Raw genomic sequence first — 13,330 nt, 5'->3', positions numbered from 1 at the left:
TTCTCTAGCGACAGACCAGTATAACAGCAGATGTCCACAAAGATAAGCAGGAGGCCTTGTTGTTTTTGAAACGCGTGTTTGTGTTTGTTCGGTCCATCGGTCTTGTTGATGAAAGGGCAGTCATGGCCTGGCGGTTAGGCAACTGGACTTGTGACCGGAGGGTCGTGGGTTCGATTCCCAGACAGGCCATGACTGAGGTGCCCTTGAGCAAGGCACCTAACCCCAACTGCTCCCCGGGCGCCGGGCTAGGGCTGCCCACCACTCTGGGCACGTGTGATCCACAGCCCCCTAGTAATCACTAGTGTGTGTGTGTGTGTGTGTTCTGACTGCACAGATGGGTTAAAAGCGGAGGACAAATTTCAATTGGGGTGTAAAAAATCACAATTGACAAAATATGGCACATTTCATTTCATTGTTGATGTGGTGTTTAGTGCCAGTGGTGGACAGGCCCATGAGAGTGTGTTGATGTGGTGTTTAGTGCCAGTGGAGGACAGGCCCATGAGAGTGTGTTAATGTGATGTTTAGTGCCAGTGGTGGACAGGCCCATGAGAGTGTGTTGATGTGGTGTTCAGTGCCAGTGGTGGACAGGCCCATGAGAGTGTGTTGATGTGGTGTTTAGTGTCAGTGGAGGACAGGCCCATGAGAGTGTGTTGATGTGGTGTTCAGTGCCAGTGGTGTACAGGCCCATGAGAGTGTGTTGATGTGGTGTTTAGTGCCAGTGGAGGACAGGTCCATGAGAGTGTGTTGATGTGGTGTTCAGTGCCAGTGGTGTACAGGCCCATGAGAGTGGGTTGATGTGGTGTTTAGTGCCAGTGGAGGACAGGCCCATGAGAGTGTGTTGATGTGATGTTTAGTGCCAGTGGTGTACAGGCCCATGAGAGTGTGTTGATGTGATGTTTAGTGCCTGTGGAGGACAGGCCCATGAGAGTGTGTTGATGTGGTGTTCAGTGCCAGTGGTGTACAGGCCCATGAGAGTGTGTTGATGTGATGTTTAGTGCCTGTGGAGGACAGGTCCATGAGAGTGTGTTGATGTGGTGTTTAGTGTCAGTGGAGGACAGGTCCATGAGAGTGTGTTGATGTGGTGTTTAGTGCCAGTGGAGGACAGGTCCATGAGAGTGTGTTGATGTGATGTTCAGTGCCAGTGGTGTACAGGCCCATGAGAGTGTGTTGATGTGGTGTTCAGTGCCAGTGGTGTACAGGCCCATGAGAGTGTGTTGATGTGATGTTTAGTGCCTGTGGAGGACAGGCCCATGAGAGTGTGTTGATGTGGTGTTTAGTGCCAGTGGAGGACAGGCCCATGAGAGTGTGTTGATGTGGTGTTTAGTGCCAGTGGAGGACAGGCCCATGAGAGTGTGTTGATGTGATGTTTAGTGCCAGTGGAGGACAGGCCCATGAGAGTGTGTTGATGTGGTGTTCAGTGCCAGTGGAGGACAGGCCCATGAGAGTGTGTTGATGTGGTGTTCAGTGCCAGTGGTGTACAGGCCCATGAGAGTGTGTTGATGTGATGTTTAGTGCCTGTGGAGGACAGGTCCATGAGAGTGTGTTGATGTGGTGTTTAGTGTCAGTGGAGGACAGGTCCATGAGAGTGTGTTGATGTGGTGTTTAGTGCCAGTGGAGGACAGGTCCATGAGAGTGTGTTGATGTGATGTTCAGTGCCAGTGGTGTACAGGCCCATGAGAGTGTGTTGATGTGGTGTTCAGTGCCAGTGGTGTACAGGCCCATGAGAGTGTGTTGATGTGATGTTTAGTGCCTGTGGAGGACAGGCCCATGAGAGTGTGTTGATGTGGTGTTTAGTGCCAGTGGAGGACAGGCCCATGAGAGTGTGTTGATGTGGTGTTTAGTGCCAGTGGAGGACAGGCCCATGAGAGTGTGTTGATGTGGTGTTTAGTGTCAGTGGAGGACAGGCCCATGAGAGTGTGTTGATGTGGTGTTCAGTGCCAGTGGTGTACAGGCCCATGAGAGTGTGTTGATGTGGTGTTCAGTGCCAGTGGTGTACAGGCCCATGAGAGTGTGTTGATGTGGTGTTTAGTGCCAGTGGAGGACAGGTCCATGAGAGTGTGTTGATGTGGTGTTCAGTGCCAGTGGTGTACAGGCCCATGAGAGTGGGTTGATGTGGTGTTTAGTGCCAGTGGAGGACAGGCCCATGAGAGTGTGTTGATGTGATGTTTAGTGCCAGTGGTGTACAGGCCCATGAGAGTGTGTTGATGTGATGTTTAGTGCCTGTGGAGGACAGGCCCATGAGAGTGTGTTGATGTGGTGTTTAGTGCCAGTGGTGTACAGGCCCATGAGAGTGTGTTGATGTGATGTTTAGTGCCTGTGGAGGACAGGTCCATGAGAGTGTGTTGATGTGGTGTTTAGTGTCAGTGGAGGACAGGTCCATGAGAGTGTGTTGATGTGGTGTTTAGTGCCAGTGGAGGACAGGTCCATGAGAGTGTGTTGATGTGATGTTCAGTGCCAGTGGTGTACAGGCCCATGAGAGTGTGTTGATGTGGTTTTCAGTGCCAGTGGTGTACAGGCCCATGAGAGTGTGTTGATGTGATGTTTAGTGCCTGTGGAGGACAGGCCCATGAGAGTGTGTTGATGTGGTGTTTAGTGCCAGTGGAGGACAGGCCCATGAGAGTGTGTTGATGTGGTGTTTAGTGCCAGTGGAGGACAGGCCCATGAGAGTGTGTTGATGTGATGTTTAGTGCCAGTGGAGGACAGGCCCATGAGAGTGTGTTGATGTGGTGTTCAGTGCCAGTGGAGGACAGGCCCATGAGAGTGTGTTGATGTGGTGTTCAGTGCCAGTGGAGGACAGGCCCATGAGAGTGTGTTGATGTGGTGTTCAGTGCCAGTGGTGTACAGGCCCATGAGAGTGGGTTGATGTGGTGTTTAGTGTCAGTGGAGGACAGGCCCATGAGAGTGTGTTGATGTGGTGTTCAGTGCCAGTGGTGTACAGGCCCATGAGAGTGTGTTGATGTGGTGTTCAGTGCCAGTGGTGTACAGGCCCATGAGAGTGGGTTGATGTGGTGTTTAGTGCCAGTGGAGGACAGGTCCATGAGAGTGTGTTGATGTGGTGTTCAGTGCCTGTGGAGGACAGGTCCATGAGAGTGTGTTGATGTGATGTTTAGTGCCAGTGGAGGACAGGTCCATGAGAGTGTGTTGATGTGGTGTTTAGTGCCAGTGGTGTACAGGCCCATGAGAGTGTGTTGATGTGGTGTTTAGTGCCTGTGGAGGACAGGTCCATGAGAGTGTGTTGATGTGGTGTTTAGTGCCAGTGGTGTACAGGCCCATGAGAGTGGGTTGATGTGGTGTTTAGTGCCAGTGGTGTACAGGTCCATGAGAGTGTGTTGATGTGGTGTTCAGTGCCAGTGGAGGACAGGCCCATGAGAGTGTGTTCATGTGGTGTTCAGTGCCAGTGGTGTACAGGCCCATGAGAGTGGGTTGATGTGGTGTTTAGTGCCAGTAGAGGACAGGCCCATGAGAGTGTGTTGATGTGGTGTTTAGTGCCAGTGGAGGACAGGCCCATGAGAGTGTTGATGTGGTGTTTAGTGCCAGTGGTGTACAGGCCCATGAGAGTGTGTTGATGTGGTGTTTAGTGCCTGTGGAGGACAGGTCCATGAGAGTGTGTTGATGTGATGTTTAGTGCCAGTGGAGGACAGGTCCATGAGAGTGTGTTGATGTGATGTTTAGTGCCAGTGGAGGACAGGTCCATGAGAGTGTGTTGATGTGATGTTTAGTGCCAGTGGTGTACAGGCCCATGAGAGTGTGTTGATGTGATGTTTAGTGCCTGTGGAGGACAGGCCCATGAGAGTGTGTTGATGTGGTGTTTAGTGCCAGTGGAGGACAGGCCCATGAGAGTGTGTTGATGTGGTGTTTAGTGCCAGTGGAGGACAGGCCCATGAGAGTGTGTTGATGTGGTGTTTAGTGTCAGTGGAGGACAGGCCCATGAGAGTGTGTTGATGTGGTGTTCAGTGCCAGTGGTGTACAGGCCCATGAGAGTGTGTTGATGTGGTGTTCAGTGCCAGTGGTGTACAGGCCCATGAGAGTGTGTTGATGTGGTGTTTAGTGCCAGTGGAGGACAGGTCCATGAGAGTGTGTTGATGTGGTGTTCAGTGCCAGTGGTGTACAGGCCCATGAGAGTGGGTTGATGTGGTGTTTAGTGCCAGTGGAGGACAGGCCCATGAGAGTGTGTTGATGTGATGTTTAGTGCCAGTGGTGTACAGGCCCATGAGAGTGTGTTGATGTGATGTTTAGTGCCTGTGGAGGACAGGCCCATGAGAGTGTGTTGATGTGGTGTTCAGTGCCAGTGGTGTACAGGCCCATGAGAGTGTGTTGATGTGATGTTTAGTGCCTGTGGAGGACAGGTCCATGAGAGTGTGTTGATGTGGTGTTTAGTGTCAGTGGAGGACAGGTCCATGAGAGTGTGTTGATGTGGTGTTTAGTGCCAGTGGAGGACAGGTCCATGAGAGTGTGTTGATGTGATGTTCAGTGCCAGTGGTGTACAGGCCCATGAGAGTGTGTTGATGTGGTGTTCAGTGCCAGTGGTGTACAGGCCCATGAGAGTGTGTTGATGTGATGTTTAGTGCCTGTGGAGGACAGGCCCATGAGAGTGTGTTGATGTGGTGTTTAGTGCCAGTGGAGGACAGGCCCATTGGAGAGTGTGTTGATGTGATGTTTAGTGCCAGTGGAGGACAGGCCCATGAGAGTGTGTTGATGTGGTGTTCAGTGCCAGTGGAGGACAGGCCCATGAGAGTGTGTTGATGTGGTGTTCAGTGCCAGTGGAGGACAGGCCCATGAGAGTGTGTTGATGTGGTGTTCAGTGCCAGTGGTGTACAGGCCCATGAGAGTGGGTTGATGTGGTGTTTAGTGTCAGTGGAGGACAGGCCCATGAGAGTGTGTTGATGTGGTGTTCAGTGCCAGTGGTGTACAGGCCCATGAGAGTGTGTTGATGTGGTGTTCAGTGCCAGTGGTGTACAGGCCCATGAGAGTGGGTTGATGTGGTGTTTAGTGCCAGTGGAGGACAGGTCCATGAGAGTGTGTTGATGTGGTGTTCAGTGCCTGTGGAGGACAGGTCCATGAGAGTGTGTTGATGTGATGTTTAGTGCCAGTGGAGGACAGGTCCATGAGAGTGTGTTGATGTGGTGTTTAGTGCCAGTGGTGTACAGGCCCATGAGAGTGTGTTGATGTGGTGTTTAGTGCCTGTGGAGGACAGGTCCATGAGGGTGTGTTGATGTGGTGTTTAGTGCCAGTGGTGTACAGGCCCATGAGAGTGGGTTGATGTGGTGTTTAGTGCCAGTGGTGTACAGGTCCATGAGAGTGTGTTGATGTGGTGTTCAGTGCCAGTGGAGGACAGGCCCATGAGAGTGTGTTCATGTGGTGTTCAGTGCCAGTGGTGTACAGGCCCATGAGAGTGGGTTGATGTGGTGTTTAGTGCCAGTGGAGGACAGGCCCATGAGAGTGTGTTGATGTGGTGTTTAGTGCCAGTGGAGGACAGGCCCATGAGAGTGTTGATGTGGTGTTTAGTGCCAGTGGTGTACAGGCCCATGAGAGTGTGTTGATGTGGTGTTTAGTGCCTGTGGAGGACAGGTCCATGAGAGTGTGTTGATGTGATGTTTAGTGCCAGTGGAGGACAGGTCCATGAGAGTGTGTTGATGTGATGTTTAGTGCCAGTGGAGGACAGGTCCATGAGAGTGTGTTGATGTGATGTTTAGTGCCAGTGGTGTACAGGCCCATGAGAGTGTGTTGATGTGATGTTTAGTGCCAGTGGAGGACAGGTCCATGAGAGTGTGTTGATGTGATGTTTAGTGCCAGTGGTGTACAGGCCCATGAGAGTGTGTTGATGTGGTGTTTAGTGCCTGTGGAGGACAGGTCCATGAGAGTGTGTTGATGTGGTGTTCAGTGTCAGTGGAGGACAGGCCCATGAGAGTGTGTTGATGTGGTGTTTAGTGCCAGTGGAGGACAGGCCCATGAGAGTGTGTTGATGTGGTGTTTAGTGCCTGTGGAGGACAGGTCCATGAGAGTGTGTTGATGTGGTGTTCAGTGCCAGTGGTGTACAGGCCCATGAGAGTGGGTTGATGTGGTGTTTAGTGCCAGTGGAGGACAGGCCCATGAGAGTGTGTTGATGTGGTGTTTAGTGCCTGTGGAGGACAGGTCCATGAGAGTGTGTTGATGTGGTGTTTAGTGCCAGTGGAGGACAGGCCCATGAGAGTGTGTTGATGTGGTGTTTAGTGCCAGTGGAGGACAGGCCCATGAGAGTGTGTTGATGTGGTGTTTAGTGCCAGTGGAGGACAGGTCCATGAGAGTGTGTTGATGTGGTGTTCAGTGCCAGTTGTGTAATGGCCCATGAGAGTGTGTTGATGTGGTGTTTAGTGCCAGTGGAGGACAGGCCCATGAGAGTGTGTTGATGAGGTGTTTAGTGTCAGTGGAGGACAGGCCCATGAGAGTGTGTTGATGTGGTGTTTAGTGCCAGTGGAGGACAGGCCCATGAGAGTGTGTTGATGTGGTGTTTAGTGCCAGTGGAGGACAGGCCCATGAGAGTGTGTTGATGTGGTGTTTAGTGCCAGTGGAGGACAGGCCCATGAGAGTGTGTTGATGTGGTGTTTAGTGCCAGTGGAGGACAGGCCCATGAGAGTGTGTTGATGTGGTGTTTAGTGCCAGTGGAGGACAGGTCCATGAGAGTGTGTTGATGTGGTGTTTAGTGCCAGTGGAGGACAGGCCCATGAGAGTGTGTTGATGTGGTGTTTAGTGCCTGTGGAGGACAGGTCCATGAGAGTGTGTTGATGTGGTGTTCAGTGTCAGTGGAGGACAGGCCCATGAGAGTGTGTTGATGTGGTGTTTAGTGCCAGTGGAGGACAGGCCCATGAGAGTGTGTTGATGTGGTGTTTAGTGCCTGTGGAGGACAGGTCCATGAGAGTGTGTTGATGTGGTGTTCAGTGCCAGTGGTGTACAGGCCCATGAGAGTGGGTTGATGTGGTGTTTAGTGCCAGTGGAGGACAGGCCCATGAGAGTGTGTTGATGTGGTGTTTAGTGCCTGTGGAGGACAGGTCCATGAGAGTGTGTTGATGTGGTGTTTAGTGCCAGTGGAGGACAGGCCCATGAGAGTGTGTTGATGTGGTGTTTAGTGCCAGTGGAGGACAGGCCCATGAGAGTGTGTTGATGTGGTGTTTAGTGCCAGTGGAGGACAGGCCCATGAGAGTGTGTTGATGTGGTGTTTAGTGCCAGTGGAGGACAGGCCCATGAGAGTGTGTTGATGTGGTGTTTAGTGCCAGTGGAGGACAGGTCCATGAGAGTGTGTTGATGTGGTGTTTAGTGCCAGTGGTGTACAGGCCCATGAGAGTGTGTTGATGTGGTGTTTAGTGCCTGTGGAGGACAGGTCCATGAGAGTGTGTTGATGTGGTGTTCAGTGTCAGTGGAGGACAGGCCCATGAGAGTGTGTTGATGTGGTGTTTAGTGCCAGTGGAGGACAGGCCCATGAGAGTGTGTTGATGTGGTGTTTAGTGCCTGTGGAGGACAGGTCCATGAGAGTGTGTTGATGTGGTGTTCAGTGCCAGTGGTGTACAGGCCCATGAGAGTGGGTTGATGTGGTGTTTAGTGCCAGTGGAGGACAGGCCCATGAGAGTGTGTTGATGTGGTGTTTAGTGCCTGTGGAGGACAGGTCCATGAGAGTGTGTTGATGTGGTGTTTAGTGCCAGTGGAGGACAGGCCCATGAGAGTGTGTTGATGTGGTGTTTAGTGCCAGTGGAGGACAGGCCCATGAGAGTGTGTTGATGTGGTGTTTAGTGCCAGTGGAGGACAGGTCCATGAGAGTGTGTTGATGTGGTGTTCAGTGCCAGTTGTGTAATGGCCCATGAGAGTGTGTTGATGTGGTGTTTAGTGCCAGTGGAGGACAGGCCCATGAGAGTGTGTTGATGAGGTGTTTAGTGTCAGTGGAGGACAGGCCCATGAGAGTGTGTTGATGTGGTGTTTAGTGCCAGTGGAGGACAGGCCCATGAGAGTGTGTTGATGTGGTGTTTAGTGCCAGTGGAGGACAGGCCCATGAGAGTGTGTTGATGTGGTGTTTAGTGCCAGTGGAGGACAGGCCCATGAGAGTGTGTTGATGTGGTGTTTAGTGCCAGTGGAGGACAGGCCCATGAGAGTGTGTTGATGTGGTGTTTAGTGCCAGTGGAGGACAGGTCCATGAGAGTGTGTTGATGTGGTGTTTAGTGCCAGTGGAGGACAGGCCCATGAGAGTGTGTTGATGTGGTGTTTAGTGCCAGTGGAGGACAGGCCCATGAGAGTGTGTTGATGTGGTGTTTAGTGCCAGTGGAGGACAGGCCCATGAGAGTGTGTTGATGTGGTGTTTAGTGCCAGTGGAGGACAGGCCCATGAGAGTGTGTTGATGTGGTGTTTAGTGCCAGTGGAGGACAGGCCCATGAGAGTGTGTTGATGTGGTGTTTAGTGCCAGTGGAGGACAGGCCCATGAGAGTGTGTTGATGTGGTGTTTAGTGCCAGTGGAGGACAGGCCCATGAGAGTGTGTTGATGTGGTGTTTAGTGCCAGTGGAGGACAGGCCCATGAGAGTGTGTTGATGTGGTGTTTAGTGCCAGTGGAGGACAGGCCCATGAGAGTGTGTTGATGTGGTGTTTAGTGCCAGTGGAGGACAGGTCCATGAGAGTGTGTTGATGTGGTGTTTAGTGCCAGTGGAGGACAGGTCCATGAGAGTGTGTTGATGTGGTGTTTAGTGCCAGTGGTGTACAGGCCCATGAGAGTGTGTTGATGTGGTGTTTAGTGCCAGTGGAGGACAGGCCCATGAGAGTGTGTTGATGTGGTGTTTAGTGCCAGTGGAGGACAGGCCCATGAGAGTGTGTTGATGTGGTGTTTAGTGCCAGTGGAGGACAGGCCCATGAGAGTGTGTTGATGTGGTGTTTAGTGCCAGTGGAGGACAGGTCCATGAGAGTGTGTTGATGTGGTGTTTAGTGCCAGTGGAGGACAGGTCCATGAGAGTGTGTTGATGTGGTGTTTAGTGCCAGTGGTGTACAGGCCCATGAGAGTGTGTTGATGTGGTGTTTAGTGCCAGTGGAGGACAGGCCCATGAGAGTGTGTTGATGTGGTGTTTAGTGCCAGTGGAGGACAGGTCCATGAGAGTGTGTTGATGTGGTGTTTAGTGCCAGTGGAGGACAGGTCCATGAGAGTTTCTCTGTGTGTCCATCTGTCTGGCTGTTGGAGCGGCTACAGATGCAGCTGTGTGGAAAAACACCCTTCCTTTTCTCCTCAGAGAACTATTAGCGCATTTGACACGTGCCTGTCTCGGTTGCCATAGAAACCAGAGTCATTTATTTAGAATAACACTGAATGAATGCAGAAATATGTTGTTCTATGCATGCTGAATTTACCATTATGATAAACCACGCACCATCTGTTTCAAACAAACCCTATAAATGAGACATCACTGTCTGAATGTATCTAGTTGGACAAACAACATATATGTCTTTCTTCCCATGTAACCTGCATCTTAGATGTATTTTAACCATAGACTGTACAAGTATATATACTATAGACCATGTGTATATGTCTATAGACCATTAGGTGTCTAATACTGTAGCATCACATAAGTTCTGTTCCACTCCTGTGGCTGTGAAACTCCATGACTGATGAGTGCAATGTTGCGCTGCTGTCAGTGGTCATGGGACTGTTGCTAACTGTTCTAATCAGGAAGGCAGTAATACAATTACACTGGATGGCTTGGCTGAGCAGTTGTGCAACGCTGGTCATGTGTAAGTGGCCACTGTTCAGAGCTCTGGGCATAAAGGGAGTCTGAGTCTCACTCCAACATGCTGAAAGTGTGTATTGAATCAGGCGTATCATCTCATACAATAGGCGCGGTCATTGGTTAGCTGGTCATGCCACCTCTGGTTTGTTTTTAATGTAGTTACAGTGTTGTAAATGATGTACCATTCATTCAGACACCTCTGAGGTGGCAAAAGGTGTGGTTTTAAATCAATGGCTTTACAAAAAAAAAAAGACTTTTCTTTTTTCATAAAGCGAGGGTAATCAAAAATGAAATGAAATGAAATGTGCCATATTTTGTCAATTGTGATTTTTACACCCCAATCGAAATTTGTCCTCCGCTTTTAACCCATCTGTGCAGTCAGAACACACACACACACACTAGTGATTACTAGGGGGCTGTGGATCACACGTGCCCAGAGCGGTGGGCAGCCCTAGCCCGGCGCCCGGGGAGCAGTTGGGGTTAGGTGCCTTGCTCAAGGACACCTCAGTCATGGCCTGTCTGGGAATCGAACCCACGACCCTCCGGTCACAAGTCCAGTTCCCTAACCGCCAGGCCATGACTGCCCCATGACAGAATCACATGATTCTGGAGGAACTGTGAGGCAAACCTTCAGCACACTAAGCTGTGGTGTCCAGGGTGGCAGAAGAAACCAACAGAAGGCAACAAGAACCCAAATGTTCATCTTCTCTTCCATCATCTGCCTTTGTTCATGCCAGTGTGTCCTGTGTCCTGAAACATCAAGCTAGGAGGCCTGGAAATCAGGGGGCGTTTTCTCATCAATCAATCAGCTACATCTTCATATGTGCATTGTTTATCTCTGAAAGACTGTTTAAAAGAAAAAAACAACCTTCTGTCTTTTATAAACGTAACATTTTTAAAACTCAAAAAGTAGTTTCTTTGAACAGGACTATTCAACCTGTTCAAGAAAACAGTTGCTATCGTGAGGAGAATGTAGACCAACACATGGGAGCAAGTATAGCAGACAGCTGAAGAGTTGTGACCCATGTTCTCTACACAACACAGTGGACGAGCCCACAAAAGATATGGCTGCAATTCTGTGCTGCCGTAAAGTGTGTGTGTGTGTGTGTGTGTGTGTGTGTGTGTGTGTGTGTGTGTGTGTGTGTGTGTGTGTGTGTGTGTGTGTGTGTGTGTGTGTGTGTGCACGGAAGGATCTGAGCAAGAGTGCTGTACATCTTCATTGATGCTGCTTTGTTCACAGAAGCCTGTGGGTTACAGCCAGCATTGTCTTCTGAGCACTCACTGTAAGTACTTGTGTGGCACCCTGCAGAATGTGAGATATTCAATGTGTGAATAATATCAGAATTTCCAGTGCCAAATGCATTGTGGGAGAGATGAAAATCACCCTGCTTTGACTGCAGGTGTTTTCATGAGGCCATATGGGGTATCATGGCAGTTGCAGTGCAAAATTGTACAGCTTATCTCTAGATAAGTAGGCAGAGAAAGCCTAATGAAATCCATATGAAAGTGCATTGAATCACATAGGACATTTAAGGCTACACGTTCTTCGGAGAGGAATTTTGAACACTTGCAAATTTCCCACTTTCATTGCTCAGAGTAGGGAAGGCAATATGTGGAAATTGGTCCTAAATCATATCACCAGTTTTCATATCATATTGAAAAACATACCTGAAAAGATGACAGGACATTTCGACTGCAAGAGTATCTGTTTTAATGCATGAGATCCATGGCCCACATCATTATCATAGATCTTCTCGATTCCTTGCGTTTCTAAATTTGCAAACACCCCTCTGTCTTTAAAAGGTGTCTTGGATCTGTCAAATGTTGCAAAAACGGGATTCTGGGTTGTGTTTGTCCTGTCTGGATGATCCACGGAGGTGAGTATGTTAGTGTCAAATGCAGCTGGGAAGAGATGACAAGCTGCTATTTCAGTCCTTATCTGTGCTGGCTGACGTCACATGGTCTTCCCAGCAGGCAACAGTACCGTGAGGAGATGACAGGGGCCAGCATCGTGGTGGGACACAAGAACTGAGCTCCAACTAACGGCTGTCTGATCTTGACTGGCAGGAAGAAGACAGAATTAGATGCCCATGAGCTGGAACTGGAGTGCTCAAGAGTGCTCAAGAGTGCATTTCATCAGATGAATTACTACTGAACTGAACATCCGACTGCAAATGACATCCCACAAGGATCCCTGCTTTACGTAATGTATATCGTAATGTATATCGTAATGTATATCGTAATGTATATCTTAAGAAGGAAAACTTCACTGTTCAATGTTTCACTGTTCAATAAAACCAACTACATATCAAAATCAATATGAATCTATTGCTAGAGAGTCCATAAGTCATACTGAAGTACTTTTAGTACCTGAGGAAAACCTCTCAGGTGACAGAGGGCAGGATGTCCTTTCACTCCACTGTGAGGATCCCTCCCGTTGTGTTTCAAAAGATTTGTTATTTTTCTCTCTTATGCATGTTCTCTGTATCACTGGTTATCTGAAAAGATGAAATTAGAGTTCCAAACCGCACATATTGTAACTCTAGAAATGTTTTCTAACTCTGCTTAAAGACACAAAGAGAGAATTCTCATGCATTGCTGTTCTCATAAAAAGTCACTTCAGCTTTCTGAATCATGTTTTAGATACATGTTTAATGTGATATGATATGCAAAGTTTAATGAAAAAAACAACAGAATTTGAGAAGTGAAGTTTATTCCAAAGTATCAAAGCTGTAGTTGTAAAGTGATCCATGTATAACACCCCTTCATTTCCCACCAATCACCTCCAGTCACAGCTTAGCATAGGACGGCATGCACAGGAAAAGGTTGGCAGACAGGAGAGGATTGTGGGAAGAGGCTCGGCTTGCCAACTACAAAGCGCCTGCATTAAAAAAAAAACTGGCAAAGGTCCAAATTGCAGTTTTATGGCAAACACTGGAGGCCCCTCCCACTGTTTAACCTACACTGAGCGGAAATCAGGATAGGCAGGACGCGGTTGTCATGGGGACAGTGGCAATCAGAATGAACCAGCCACTCCTAATCCTTTAGTTGATTCATATAATTGTATCACATGACTTAACAGTAATTATAAAATCCTAAAAAAGGATATATGGGCAATAATTCATATTTAATTATTTAGTCTTGTTCTCTGATCACAATGACCGTCACCTGTTTAGTTTTTATGATGATGAGATCTCAATGGCTTGATGGCATATATACATTAATTAGGACTCTTGAATGGTGGTGATGTGCACAGCTTGGCTCAGTATCCCACCCCTATGTCATTACTGACTAATGCAACACTGCATGCTGGCAGTATTTAGAGTAATGCCACATTGTAGATGTTTAGACACTCAAACAAGGATTCAGCAGTCGTCCTCAGTCAAAGGCACTTAAATCACCCTTATGTAGACAGTCTATGACTCAGTCATCTCGATCCGAATATAACAAGCAAACAGACAAACAAACAAAGCCCCCCAATGCAGTTCTTTAACCTGGCTCTTACAAATCTGATTAGAGTGGATTAAAAACTATGTCAGGTAGGTGACAGCTTCATCCAGGATATGACAGATTGATTTATTCCGAGGAATAAGCAAGCATT

Source organism: Brachyhypopomus gauderio, unplaced genomic scaffold (genome assembly GCF_052324685.1).
Source record: "Brachyhypopomus gauderio isolate BG-103 unplaced genomic scaffold, BGAUD_0.2 sc517, whole genome shotgun sequence".
Taxonomy (NCBI): Eukaryota; Metazoa; Chordata; class Actinopteri; order Gymnotiformes; family Hypopomidae; genus Brachyhypopomus; species Brachyhypopomus gauderio.
This window is presented reverse-complemented; position numbering follows the sequence as displayed.